The 14,892-nt window shown below is 39.3% G+C and overlaps 1 protein-coding gene across 1 annotated transcript in view; it reads right to left on the reverse strand.

The window, feature by feature from the left end:
- Window positions 1-14,892, reverse strand: part of LOC139451707 (myeloperoxidase-like) — a 34,865-nt gene that overhangs the window by 11,352 nt on the left and 8,621 nt on the right. The gene's annotated exons all lie outside the window — the stretch shown is intronic.

Genomic DNA, 14,892 nt, shown 5'->3' on the forward strand with positions numbered 1-14,892 from the left:
GGAGGGAACGATACTGATACATATCATTGATGTGTACAATCTTGCTGAAACCAACGACCACGGGTATTTTTTGGTTTGTTTGTTTGTTGTTTAACGCCGCACTCAGCAATATTCCAGCTCTATGACGGCGGTTTGTAAATAATAGCGTCTGGACCAGACAATCCAGTGATTGACATCATGATCAGGAGCATCGATCTACGCAGTTGGGATACAATGACATGCATCAACAGAGTCAGCGAACCTGACCAACCGGTCCCGTTAGTCGCCTCGTATGACAAGCATGGTCGCTTTTTACGGCAAGCATGGGTTGCTGAAGACCTATTCTAGCCCGGATCATAACGGGTGTACTATTGGTCTGACACTCCAAAGTTAACAATTCAAAATGACGTCAGTCAGGTAGACGTCAAGGAAACACGTAGCTTATGATATCTCAGTTTCATGGCACGTAGCTAATGATTTCCCAGTTTCATGACACGAACCTAATGATATCTCAGTTTTATTGCAAGTAGCATAATGTATAGCAGTTTCATGGGGTGTAGCTAATGATATCACAGATTCATGGCACGTAGCTAATGATATCACAATTTCATGGCACGTACCTAATGATATCACAGTTTCATGGCACGTAGCTAATGATATCACGTGTCCCTCGGTGTAAAACCATGCTCACTCACTCCATGCTGGAATATTGCTAAAAGCGGCGTAAAACCTTATTCACACACTCACTAACTCAATCCCACTTTATATACAACGCAACGCAAAAATTATGATTAAATGTTATGCCGGCTTTCTTCATTCATTACATTATACATATGTAAAAAGGTTAGGTGCCATTCATGTTGAATATTGCATACACGCCCAACGTCTTTTTATCTACATATATCTACATGTGGCAGTGACCTCATTCTGAAACATATTTGAGGTTCCACTGATACCGCAAGGGAAACTGTCATAATGGCACTGTTCCTACAGATAGTCGCACGGCTTTAATCACATATGATGCAAGGAGGCAGAAAGCGCAATTAAGACAGTAGTCATGTAACTATTTCCATTGAATAATTACAAAAACAGTGAGAAAACCATTGCCATAATCATAGGAAATCTGCTAAATGTATGATTCTGCTAAAAGTGTGAATCTGCTAAAAGTATGATTCAGATAAAAGTATGATTCTGCTAAACGTATGATTCTGCTAAAAGTGTGATTCAGATAAAAGTATGATTCTGCTAAAAGTGTGATTCAGATAAAAGTGTGATTCTCCTAAAAGTATGATTCTGCTAAAACTGTGATTCTGCTTAAAGTGTGATTCTCCTAAAAGTGTGATTCTGCTAAAAGTATGATTCTCCTAAAAGTATGATTCTGCTAAAAGTATGATTCTCCTGGCACTCGTGAAGAGCAACCTCCTCGTGGTGAGTGCTGGGTAACGCTAATAGCTCTTCCCCCGTGTGGAACCGGGGTAGAATATTTCCACAGCACCCCATTGCTGGTCGTAAGAGGCGACCGAATTGGGCAACCTGTTTGCCGTGGGTTGCGTCCCTGTGTCGTTGGAGGAAGGGATTCTGGTGGTTGAGGGCACTGGGGGCCAGGAACAGTGTTCCTTTTGCCCAACACACCACTTTGACCCTAACTTCACCCAGACGGGTGGTAGAATGGGCCCGGTTTTATCAATCGGCTGGTCACGCCATGCCCTGTGCATGGTCTGCTTTGATGTTGACTATATATTTACTGATATTCCACACAATTATTTTGGAAAACATCAAAAATTGTATGTTCTAAATCTGCCTAGAGTCCCATGCCTGAAGGCGGTGGCTCATGGGCCAATCTGGCATTATTGACCTCCGGGTTCTATTTGTCTTCAGAAAATTGTCAAGGGCGGAACCAGCCTGACGTTATTCTGTTTGACTCTGTTAGCTTCCCGTGTCTGTATTGCTCGAGTATAGCATGCCTGTAACCCTGGTGTTTGTAGTCGGTTTCCACTGCAGCACCGTCCTTGTAGACACTCCATGGTGGGTGGGGAGCAGGGGTGTCGAATGTCCTCTTTCCATTATGGCTACCCAACAGATCACTGGTTCTCGACAAAAAAACAAAAGAAGGCATATTGATACAGATCCTGCAATATCTTCTGATGAGGATTCTGTACAAAATATTGACTCTTGGCCTCGTTTTCTGGTTGTTGAAGGGATTGATGGTGAGCCTCTCAAACTCAATCCCTTTGTAGTTTCGAAATCTATCGAAGGTATTTGTGGTACTGTGAAGAATGTCACTCGTCTTCGTTCTGGTTCACTGCTCGTGGAGTGTGCAAGGAGACAGCAGTCTCTGAATCTACTCAATGCTGATCATTTTGCACATACAGAGATTGTTGTCTCTGTGCATAAAACACTCAACTCATGTAGAGGCATTGTTCGTGACCGTGCGAAGTGCCTCTCAGATATGTCAGAAGATGAAATTGTAGCAGAATTGAAACCTCAAGGTGTATCTTCAGTTAAACGGTTCAGCAGGAAAGATGGTAACAACATCATCCAAACTAATACGTACCTTTTTACGTTCAATCTCTCAAAGCTTCCAACCTCAATAAAAGCAGGATATTTCAACATCGGAGTGGATATGTATATACCAAATCCGCTCCGTTGTTTTAAATGTCAACAATTTGGACATGGGGCGAGATCCTGTCATCACACCCAAGTTTGCTCCCGCTGTAGTGAGTCTCATGATAGCACTGACTGCACAAATACCATCAAATGTGCAAACTGCAGCGGTGTTCACATGTCCACTTCAAAATCATGTCCATCCTTTATAACACAAACCAAAATTCTGAAACTAAAGTACACCAATGATATTTCATTTAGAGACGCAAAGAAACTGGTAACCAGTGAACCAACCACTTCTGCCTCTTCATTGACTTATTCTGCTGCAATCTCATCTTCTCCTATCAAAGCTGATAATGGTTGTCAAACAGCTCTAAGCTGGGTGTCGAATGTTCAAAAAATACTGTACCAAATTGATACTAATGACACCAGCACTTCCTCTTCATCAGCTTCCCAAACTGAACCGCTGCCGGAAACTGTAACCTTGCCCGAACCTACCATTCAACCAGACGCTGAACCAGACACTGTACCCGACTTGAGAAAAAATAGACCGCTTTCAAAAAGTGAAAAGAAACAACGTAAAAAAGAAGCAAGGGCCCTTAAACATGTTGAGGTGCCTTTGCCCTTGATTGTTCCTCTGGAGGTTCATAACCCTTTTGAACCTCTGGATATGGAGGTTGCTCCATCGCTGCCATTACAGCGACCTTCCCCCCGCTCACGATCTCCAATTGAGCCCCCATGATTTGTTCTCCCAGTTTAATCCAATGGAATTGTAGAGGACTTCGGACCAATTTTAACGACCTTCAGCTATTAATTCAGGATTTAAAACCATCAGCATTTTGTCTTCAAGAAACTTTCCTCAAATCAACAGATAATTTTAATTTAAGACAGTATGATTCCTACCATTGCTTTTCTCCTCCGGGTGATAAAGCTACTGGAGGATCTTCTGTTATGGTGAGGCAGGGCGTCATTCATAGTCCTGTTCCTCTAAATACTCCTCTTCAGGCTGTTGCAGTCCGTGTCACATTGAATGTTGTATTTACATTGTGTTCCTTATACATTCCACCTTCTTATTCTCTGGGCACTCGTGAAGAGCAACCTCCTCGTGGTGAGTGCTGGGTAACGCTAATCGCTCTTCCCCCGTGTGGAACCGGGGTAGAATATTTCCACAGCACCCCATTGCTGGTCGTAAGAGGCGATCAAAGTGGGCAACCTGTTTGCCGTGGGTTGCGCCCCTGTGTCGGCGGAGGACGGAATTCTGGTGGTTGAGGGCATTGGAGCCAGGAACCGGTGTTCCTTTTGCCCAACACACCACTTCGACCCTTACTTCGCCTAGACGGGTGGTAGAATTGGCCCGATTCTATCAATCGGCTGGTCACGCCATGCCCTGTGCATGGATATGTGTCAATTTAGAAACATGATGTCAAATAATTTATGATGATCAAATATGTTCATAACTATGCCAATGTAATTATTGCCTAGAGTCCTATGCCAGAAGGCGGTGGCTCATGGGCCAATCTGGTGATGTCAACCTCCGAATTCTATATGTCTCCAATGTTCTGTCACGGGCCGAACCAGCTGGGCATTTCTTTTGGTAGATAAATGTAGCTTTTCGTGTTGTATTTACTGGAGTATACCACCCCTGTAACCCTGGTGTTGTAGACTGGCTTCCTCTTCGGCATCGTCCTTTTTGACACTCGATGGCAGGTGGGGAACAGGGGTGCCGAATAAATTCCTGTCATTATGGCGCAACAAAACCCTGGTTCAAATCGTGAAAAAAAGAGAAGACTCGAAAATGACAGTTTAACTGAAAATGTGTTTCAAAACAATGATTCTTGGGCTCGCTTCTTGGTAATCGAGGCTGCTGATCATCAACCGTTAAAACTAAACCCTTTTGCTATTTCAAAAGCTGTTTCCGGAATTTGTGGTGTAGTAAAAAATGTAACCCGTCTTCGGTCTGGCTCCTTACTTGTGGAGTGTGCACGGAGACAGCAATCTCTGAACCTTTTATCAATTACTCAGTTTGCCAATGTTGATGTTGCTGTTTCCGTGCACAGAACACTGAACTCGTGTCGGGGAATTGTTCGGGACAGAGCTCGATGCCTGTCTGATATGTCAGAACAAGAAATTGTGTCTGAACTGGAGGATCAAGGTGTTACGTTTGTCAAACGTTTCACCAGAATCAACTATGGAGTTGTCACCAATACGCATACTTACCTGTTCACTTTTGCGCGTTCTTCCTTACCGCAATCAATCAAAGCTGGTTATGTTAATATCGGAGTGGATATGTATATCCCAAATCCACTCCGATGTTATAAATGTCAAACTTTTGGCCATGGTTCTAAATCATGTGCTAAACCTGTCAAATGTCATCGTTGTGCTGGCAGCCATGAGGGTAACGACTGTGAGGAGGACATTGTTTGTGCTAACTGTGGTGGCCAACATTTGTCTTCTTCTAAGTCGTGTCCTGTTTGGCAGCTTGAATCAAAAATCAATAAAATGAAATATGAAAATAACATTTCTTTTGCAGATGCAAGAAAACTGTTCACTAAACAATCCACTACTCCATCACATCTTACTTACTCTGCCGCAGTTACACGTTCTGCAACTATATCTACTGCCACTGCATCAATCACATGCCAAACGGATCTGTCATGGGTCCATTCTGATCAGCCCCTTAATACCGCTGGAATCAGTCCACCAACTTCTGATAATCAGACCAGTTCCGCAACCCAGACTTCTACTCAGTCTGACACTCAGACTGATACTCTGACTGTTAGTCAGCCTGACACAGTTGTCCAAGAAAAGAACAAAAGCACTGAACTACTTGACAGCTCACTTGACAAAAAGAAAAAAAAGAAATTAAATAGAAAACAATCATCTCCGGCAGCCTCGCCCCCAGAACTATCTCTTCACAACTCCTTTGAGCCTCTTGACATGGAGGTAACTCTGTCTGTACAGGACAGTAGGAGTAATTCGTCCTCACGTTCACGTGTGAGATCTCCAATTGAGCCTCCATGACTCAATTGTCCAATATGATACAATGGAATTGCAGAGGACTTAGAAACAATTTTAATGACATTCAATTATTGATACAGGATTTTAAACCGTCTGCTTTATGTCTTCAGGAGACGTACCTTAAAAGTACAGATCAATTTGATATCAGACAGTATAACTGTCATCATTCATATTCCCCCCCAGGTGACAAAGCAACTGGGGGGTCGTCTATCTTGGTTAGACAGGGCGTGATTCACAGCCCTGTTGCTCTCAATTCAAATCTTCAAGCTGTTGCTGTTCGTTTAACTTTGAACGTTGTCTTTACGCTATGTTCCTTGTATATTCCTCCATCTACTTTGCTTCGACTATCTGATCTTCAAAATCTGTATGATCAGCTTCCCAAGCCATGTATCATCGTGGGTGATCTGAATGGGCACAACCCCCTGTGGGGAAGTGTTACCACAAACAATAAAGGGAAAATACTTGAGGAATTCATTTCTGATAATAATTTGTGTATCTGTAATGATGATTCGAACACCTATCTACATCCTGCCACTGGAACATACTCAGCACTTGATCTGTCTCTCACAGATTCAGAACTATTTAATGAGTTTGAATGGTTGGTCCATGATGACCTCTGCGGAAGCGATCACTTTCCCACCATTCTAAAAGCTGTACATCCAAATCCTGAAACCTCCACATCCAGGTGGAATTTTACAAAGGCCAATTGGTCATTGTATGAAACATTGTGTACTGCAAAATTAATCCCTCATCATTTTCAAAATGTTGAAGATCCCATTCAATTGTTTTCAGATCAGCTCAATGAAATAGCTGATCAAACAATTCCTAAGTCCTCTGCAAATCCTCATATTCGCAAACCGTGGTTTACCTACGAATGTAAACAGGCACGAAAGTGTAGGAAGAAAGCGGAAAAGTACTTCCGCCGACATCCCACAGTTCATAATTTAGATCAAGTTAAAATTACAAATGCAAAAGCCAGGCGGGCTTATAAACAAAATAAGCGTCGTTCTTGGAGGAACTACGTCTCCAAAATAAATTCCCGTACTCCTATATCCAAAGTATGGAACATGATACAAAAAATTAAAGGCAAAGGATCAACGTCTACTGTTCACCATCTTAAGGAAGGTGATCAGTTATTAACTGGTAAATCAGCCATTGCAAATAAACTTGGTGAAACATTGGCAAAACATTCGTCATCGTCTAATTATGCCCCTGAATTCATAAAATATCAGAAACAACAGGAAAAGAAAAATGTTAATTTTCACTCTGATAACGGGGAAGACTATAATGAAGTGTTTTCCTTCCATGAGCTACATACAGCCCTAGGGCAAGCTCACGATACAGCGGCTGGTGCTGATAATATTCACTATCAGCTCCTGAAACATTTGCCTATATCATGTCTAGAAACACTATTGGATATCTTTGACCAAATATGGACGTCGGGGAATTTTCCTCCTTCGTGGCATACTGCCATTGTAGTCCCTATACCAAAGCCTGGTCGGGATCATACAGATCCTGCAAATTACCGTCCTATATCTTTAACCAGTTGTGTCTGTAAAACCATGGAGCGAATGGTAAATAATAGATTAGTCTGGTTCTTAGAAACCAATAATCTACTAACAAATATTCAGTGTGGTTTCCGCAAAAATCGTAGTACTATTGATCATTTAGTACGATTGGAATCGTTTGTAAAAAATGCTATTGTCCACAAACAACATGCAGTGTCAGTATTTTTCGATCTTGAGAAAGCTTACGACACTACTTGGAAGCATGGCATTTTAAAAGATTTACACGAGTTTGGTCTGAGAGGCCGCTTACCACATTTTATATCACAGTTTTTAGACGGCAGGCAATTTCAAGTCCGAGTGGGTTCAACCCTGTCTGACCATTATAATCAGGAGCAGGGTGTCCCACAAGGAAGTATTTTGTCAGTTACTCTATTTAGTATTAAAATCAATAGTCTTTCCAAGGTTTTAAGTGATGCAGTGGATGGATCACTTTTCGTAGATGATTTTAATATATCTTGTCGTGGTACAAATATGCACACTATTGAGCGACAGCTACAACTATGCCTCAATAAAATACAGAAATGGTGTCTAGAGAATGGGTTTAAGTTCTCCAAAGTCAAAACAAACTGTATCCATTTTTGCCGCAAATATAAGACGCATAAAGACCCTGAACTATTTTTGGCTGGTTTTCCTATTAAAGTTGTTAAGGAAGCCAAGTTCTTGGGTATTATATTTGATAATCATCTAACATTTTTACCACATATCAAATATCTGAAGACTAAATGTCTGAAGGCAATTGACTTGTTGAAAGTTGTTTCTCATTCAAAATGGGGAGGGGATCGGACAACACTCCTTCATTTATATCGTTCTCTCATTCGTTCCAAACTCGATTATGGCTCTATCATTTATGGTGGGGCCTGTAAAAGCAACTTAAAATTATTAGATTCAGTACATCATCAAGGCCTGAGACTTTGTCTTGGAGCCTTTCGAACTTCACCAGTCGATAGCCTATATGTAGAGGCAGATGAGCCATCTCTAAAACAACGTCGAATCAAACTTTCGTTACAATATGTGACTAAATTGTACTCAAACCCTTCGAATCCAGCATATGAGTGTGTGTTTAATCCCATGTATGCCAAATTATTTCACTCCAAACCAAAACTTGTTCCTCCTCTGGGGTTCAGAATTCAGCCACATATTACAGCAGCTAATATTGATCTTTCTATTATCTCACCTTCCCGGCTACTGTCTACACCTCCTTGGCAACTAGTTAAACCAGAGGTAGACCTCACTCTAACTACCCTAAAGAAATCTGACACCAACCCATTGGTATATCAACAAGAATATGCCCAATTAAGGTCCAAATATGATTCTCATCGATCTATTTTTACCGATGGTTCAAAGGATGGTGGCAAAGTTTCAAGTGCCACTGTCATTGGATCTAAAAGAGTGTCTTCGAGAATTCCTGGTACTAGCTCTATTTTTACAGCTGAGGCCAATGCTATTCTTATAGCATTGGAATACATTCAAAACCAATCATCTCAACAGTTCATCATCTTTTCTGATTCCTTGTCATGCCTTCAGGCCATACATAATTGTTCTTCAGATCATCCGCTGATTCTTAATATTTTAGAATTGAATAATACCCTCGCCACTGCCCAATACGACATCGTATTTTGCTGGCTGCCCAGTCATGTTGGAATTGCTGGTAACACTATGGCTGATACTGCTGCAAAGGCAGCACTCAACAAATCAGTAACACCACTTCTTTTACCTTACAGTGATTACAAGCCAATAATTAGATCCTACATCAAAGATCTAATGCAAAAGAAGTGGAACACCCAAGTAGGTATAAACAAACTTTATGCTATAAAACCAACAATAGGGTATACCTACTTGGGTTGCCATTCGAGACATGACGAAGTTGTTTTTCAACGATGTCGTATTGGACACAGTCGATGTACACACGAGTATCTTTTAAAAGGTGAGGATCCTCCATTTTGTGTCCCTTGTGATGAGAGAATCACAGTCAAGCATGTTTTGCTTGACTGTGTTGATTTTTCTCTCATAAGGGACAATTATTATCATTCAACGTCTTTAAAGGATCTTTTTTATAATACCAGTGCTCATTTAATACTCGGATTTTTAAAAGAAATACTATTATTTGATAAATTTTGAATTGTTTTAGAATAGTTGGATATTCTTGTCAACTGAAATGTATGAAGGCGGTGCCACTCAGGGGGTTAAAGTAGTGTAAAATTATTGTCCCCCTGACTGTGGCACATAATTCCATCTATATTGAAGTAATTAATATCAACTAGTGTTTTAATTCCTTGATTGTGTTTTGATTTTTAATATTGGTTAATATTTCATACAACCACACGTGACCAAAGTGATGACATAAATCCTGCTGGGAATCATGCAGGAAGCAAAAGTACTGTAAGTCCCCATGATCCCCAGTTAGGTGGTTTAGCTTTGGTTACCAGTGGTCTATAGCCTGGTTTTACTTTCTAATAACTAATACACTGAAGACTTCTTTGTTTTAATATTGCTCAGGTAAGTTTTATGTCTACACTGTGATAATTACCTTACTGTTTTACTGTCCTTTGTCGACAGGTATTTTTATAATAATAAACTTGTTCTCATCGCGATATGGCTGCAATATTGCCGATGCGATGTAAAATCATAACTCACTCACTCTTATTCTCTGCGACAGTCCGATCTTCAGGCACTTTATGACCAACTCCCTAAACCCTGTGTTCTCATGGGAGATTTGAATGGCCATAACCCACTTTGGGGTAGTACTGACAGCAATACAAAGGGTAAATTACTTGAGGAATTTTTCTTAAATAATGATTTATGCATTTTTAATGACGGTTCAACCACTTATCTACATCCAGCAACTGGTACTTACTCTTGTCTTGATTTATCAGTTGTAGATTCTAACTTACTAAGTGAATTTGAATGGTCAGTCCACGATGACCTCTGTGGAAGTGACCATTTTCAGACCATTTTAGAATCTGTGACTCCATCCGATGTTCCCCCATCTTCACGTTGGAATTTTACTAAAGCCAACTGGGCATTATATGAAGTCCTTTGTTCTAACAAACTAAACCCTGACATATTTCTTGATGTTCCCGACTCTATACAACTGTTCTCCGATGAACTCACTAAAATAGCTGATGAATGTATTCCGAAGTCCTCCTCAAATCCTCACATACGTAAACCATGGTTCAACATTGATTGCAAACAAGCTAGGAAGGCACGGAAAAAGGCTGAAAAATATTTCCGACGCCATCCAATGGTCCATAATCTCAATAAATTTAAAATTGTTAATGCTAAAACCCGACGCACTTTCAAACAAAACAAACGTCAATCTTGGCAAAATTATGTATCCAAGATAAATTCACGGACGCCAATGTCCAAGGTATGGAACATGATTCAGAAAATAAAAGGTAAGGGTTCTAAGTCAAGCATACACCATCTCAAAGATGGGAATCAATTATTAACTGATACATCAGATATTGCAAATAAACTTGGTGAAACTCTGGCTCAACATTCTTCCTCGTCTAATTATGTCCCTCAATTTCAAAAATTCAAAAAGCTACAGGAAAAGAAACCTTTACATTTTAATTCAGATAACGGGGAAGATTACAATGAAGTCTTTTCCATTCATGAGCTCAATACAGCACTTGGACAGGCTCATGACACTGCTGCAGGGTCTGATAATATCCATTATCAACTCTTAAAACATTTACCACAATCCTGTTTAGAAACCCTTTTGATATTATTTGATAAAATCTGGACGTCAGGAGAATTTCCTTCTTCGTGGCGTGAAGCTATCATTGTTCCAATACCTAAACCTGGACGTGACCATACAGTTCCTTCCAATTATCGACCCATTTCATTGACTAGCTGCGTTTGCAAAACCATGGAACGCATGGTCAATAATAGATTAACATGGTACTTGGAATCCAATAACTTAATCACAAATATTCAATGTGGCTTCCGTAAAAATCGCAGTACCATTGACCATTTAGTTCGATTGGAGTCATTCGTTAAGAATGCCCTTATAAATAAACAACATGCAGTGTCTATCTTTTTCGATCTAGAAAAAGCATATGACACTACATGGAAGTATGGTATTTTAAAAGATTTACATGATTTTGGATTGCGAGGCCGTTTGCCTCAATTTATATCCAAGTTTTTAACTGACAGGCAATTTCAAGTCCGCGTGGGTTCAACCCTGTCTGATCATTATAATCAGGATCAGGGTGTCCCACAAGGCAGTATTTTGTCTGTCACTTTGTTTAGTATTAAAATCAACAGTTTAGCAAAGGTTTTAAACGATTCAATTGATGGATCGTTGTTTGTGGATGACTTTAATGTTTCTTGCCGTGGTAGGAACATGCATACGATTGAGAGGCAAATGCAACTGTGTTTAAATAAAATCCAAAAATGGTGTTTAGAAAATGGCTTTAAATTTTCCAAATCTAAAACTAACTGTATTCACTTTTGCAGAAAATATAAACCTCACAAAGACCCTGAACTAATATTAGATAACACCCCCATTAAAGTTGTAAAAGAAGCGAAGTTTTTGGGTATAATTTTTGATCATCATTTAACCTTTTTACCTCATATCAAATACTTAAAGAACAAATGTCTGAAAGCCCTAGATTTGTTAAAAGTTGTCTCTAGTTCCAAGTGGGGAGGGGATCAGAAAACCTTCCTCCAGCTATACCGAGCTCTCATACGCTCTAAACTTGATTATGGCTCCATCATTTATGGTGGGGCTTGTAAGAGCAATTTAAAATTATTGGACACTATTCATCACCAAGGCCTGAGGCTTTGTCTTGGAGCCTTCCGAACTTCACCTATTCACAGTTTGTATGTGGAGGCTGATGAGCCATCCCTTCAACAACGACGCATTAAATTATGTTTACAGTATATCTCTAAATTATGTTCCACTAAATCAAATCCAGCATATGGCTGTGTTTTTAATCCTCTGTACAAAAATCTCTATAATAAAAAGACATCTCTTATTCCACCACTTGGAATAAGAATACAATCTGATGTTTCTGCTGCCCAAATCAATCTTGACACCATAGCCCCCACTCGGCTGTTCACTTCGCCGCCTTGGCAGTTAGTCAAGCCAGAGGTGGACCTGACATTAAGTAAACTAAAAAAATCGGACACAAATCAACTAATTTATCAACAGCAATATAATGAATTACGTAACACGTATGATACTCACAGATCTATATTTACAGATGGATCCAAGGATGATGACGCTGTTGCCAGCGCAACCGTCATTGGATCCAGGACTATCTCAACCAGATTACCAGATAAATGTTCTATTTTCACAGCGGAGGCAAATGCTATTTTAACAGCTCTAAAATATATCCACAGCCAAACTAAATATAAACAGTTTATTATTTTTTCAGACTCTCTTTCTTGCATTCAAGCTATTAAAAACATGTCTTCCACGCATCCACTTTTAATGGAAATTGTTGAACTGTTTACTGATCTTGCTACTGGCCAATACGACATCGTTTTCTGTTGGTTACCTAGCCATGTTGGAATCACTGGTAACACGATGGCTGATGCTGCTGCAAAAGCAGCTCTCAACAAATCTGTGACACCACTTCTTCTTCCCTACAGTGATTATAAACCCGTGATAAGATCTTACATCCGTGATCTAATGCAAAAGAAGTGGGACACTCAAGTAGGTATCAATAAATTACATGAAATTAAACCAACCATCGGTTACACCTACTTGGGCTGTCAGTCCAGATTTGAGGAGGTCATAATGCGACGATGTCGTATTGGCCACAGTAGATATACACATGAGTATATATTAAAAGGTGAGGATCCTCCGTTTTGTGTCCCTTGTGATGAAAGAATCACAGTCAAGCATGTCCTGCTTGACTGCATTGATTTTTCCATCACAAGGGATAACTATTTCCAGGTCAAAACTATTAAGGATCTTTTTAATACTATAAGTACTCATTTAGTTATTGGTTTTTTAAAAGAAATTGAACTGTATCATAAATTCTGTTAATCTGTTTTGTGTATAATAACTTTTTATAAATTAGTAGAATGAATTTATATCTGAGATTGTTAGTGGCAGTATCCTTGAAGGGGGTTAAAGTACTGTAAAATTATTGTCCCCCTGAGAGGGTATCGTAAGTCCCTGTCATTCACGGAATATTTCCATTTACTACGCTTTTAAACGTAGAATTTCTGTCATTTTAATTGTGGCTAAAATCATGTACAACCGCCAGCGACTGAAGGGATGATGTAAATCCTGCTAGGGTCCATGCAGGTAGCAAAGGTACTGTAAGTCCCCATGGTCCCTAGTATGGTGATCTACCTTCAGTTGCTGGCGATCTATAGCCTGTTTTTAAAATGTAATGTATATGATAGTGCTATTGATTTTATTATTACATACTAGTTTTAAATTTTATTGCTGTGATACGTCTAGTTGTTTTACTGTCCCTCGTTGGCAGGTTTTTACATACATTTCATTATATGTATTATATTTAACTTTTGATAGTCACGATATGGCTGAAATATTGCCAATGTGACTTAAAATTTTAACTCACTCACTCACTATGATTCTCCTTAAAGTATGATTCTGCTAAAAGTATGATTCTGCTAAAAGTGTGATTCTGCTAAAAGGGTTATTCCGCTAAAAGTATGATTCTCCTAAAGTGTGATTCTGCTAAAAGTGTGATTCTGCTAAAAGTATGATTCTGCTAAAAGTGTGATTCTGCTAAAAGTGTGATTCTGCTAAAAGTAGGATTCTGCTGAAAGTGTGATTCTGCTAAAAGTGTGATTCTGCTAAAAGTATGATTCTGCTCAAAGTGTGATTCTGCTAAAAGAATGATTCTGCTAAAAGTGTGATTCTGCTAAAAGTGTGATTCTGCTAACAGTATGATTTCCCTAAAAGTGTGATTCTGCCAAAAGTGTGATTCTGCTAAAAGTATGATTCTGCTAAAAGTATGATTCTCCTAAAAGTATGATTCTGCTAAAAGTGTGATTCTCCGAAAAGTGTGATTCTGCTAAAATTATGATTCTACTAAAAGTATGATTCTGCTAAAAGTAGGTTTCTCCTAAAAGTATGATTCTGCTAAAAGTATGATCCTGCTAAAAGTATGATTCTGCTAAATGTATGATTCTACTAAAAGTATTATTCTCCTAAAAGTAGGATTCTGCTTAAAGTGTGATTCTGCTTAAAGTGTGATGCTGCTTAAAGTGTGATTCTGCTAAGAGTGTGATTCTGCTTAAAGTTTGATTCTATTAAAAGTAAATTTCTGCTAAAAATGTGATTCTCCTAAAAGTGTGATTCTGCTGAAAGTGTGAATCTGCTAAAAGTGTGATTCTGTTAAAAGTGTGAATCTGCTAAAAGTATTATTCAGATAAAAGTGTGATTCTGCTTAAAGTATGAATCTGTTAAAGGTGTGATTCTGCTTAAAGTGTGACTCTCCTAAAAGTATGATTCTGCTAAAAGTGTGATTCTCCTAACAGTGTGATTTTGCTAAAAGTGTGATTCTGCTAAAAGTGTGATTCTCCTCAAAAGTGTGATTCTGCTTAAAGTGTGATTCTGCTAAAAATGTGATTCTGCTTAAAGTGTGATTCTCCTAAAAGTGTGATTCTGCTTAAAGTGTGAATCTGCTAAAAGTGTGATTCTGCTAAAAGTATGATTCTGCTAAATGTATGATTCTCCTAAAAGTGTCAATCTGCTAAAAGTATGATTCAGATAAAAGTATGATTCTGCTAA

Source organism: Haliotis cracherodii, unplaced genomic scaffold, assembly GCF_022045235.1.
Source record: "Haliotis cracherodii isolate W230 unplaced genomic scaffold, xgHalCrac1.p SCAF_9, whole genome shotgun sequence".
Lineage (NCBI taxonomy): Eukaryota > Metazoa > Mollusca > Gastropoda > Lepetellida > Haliotidae > Haliotis > Haliotis cracherodii.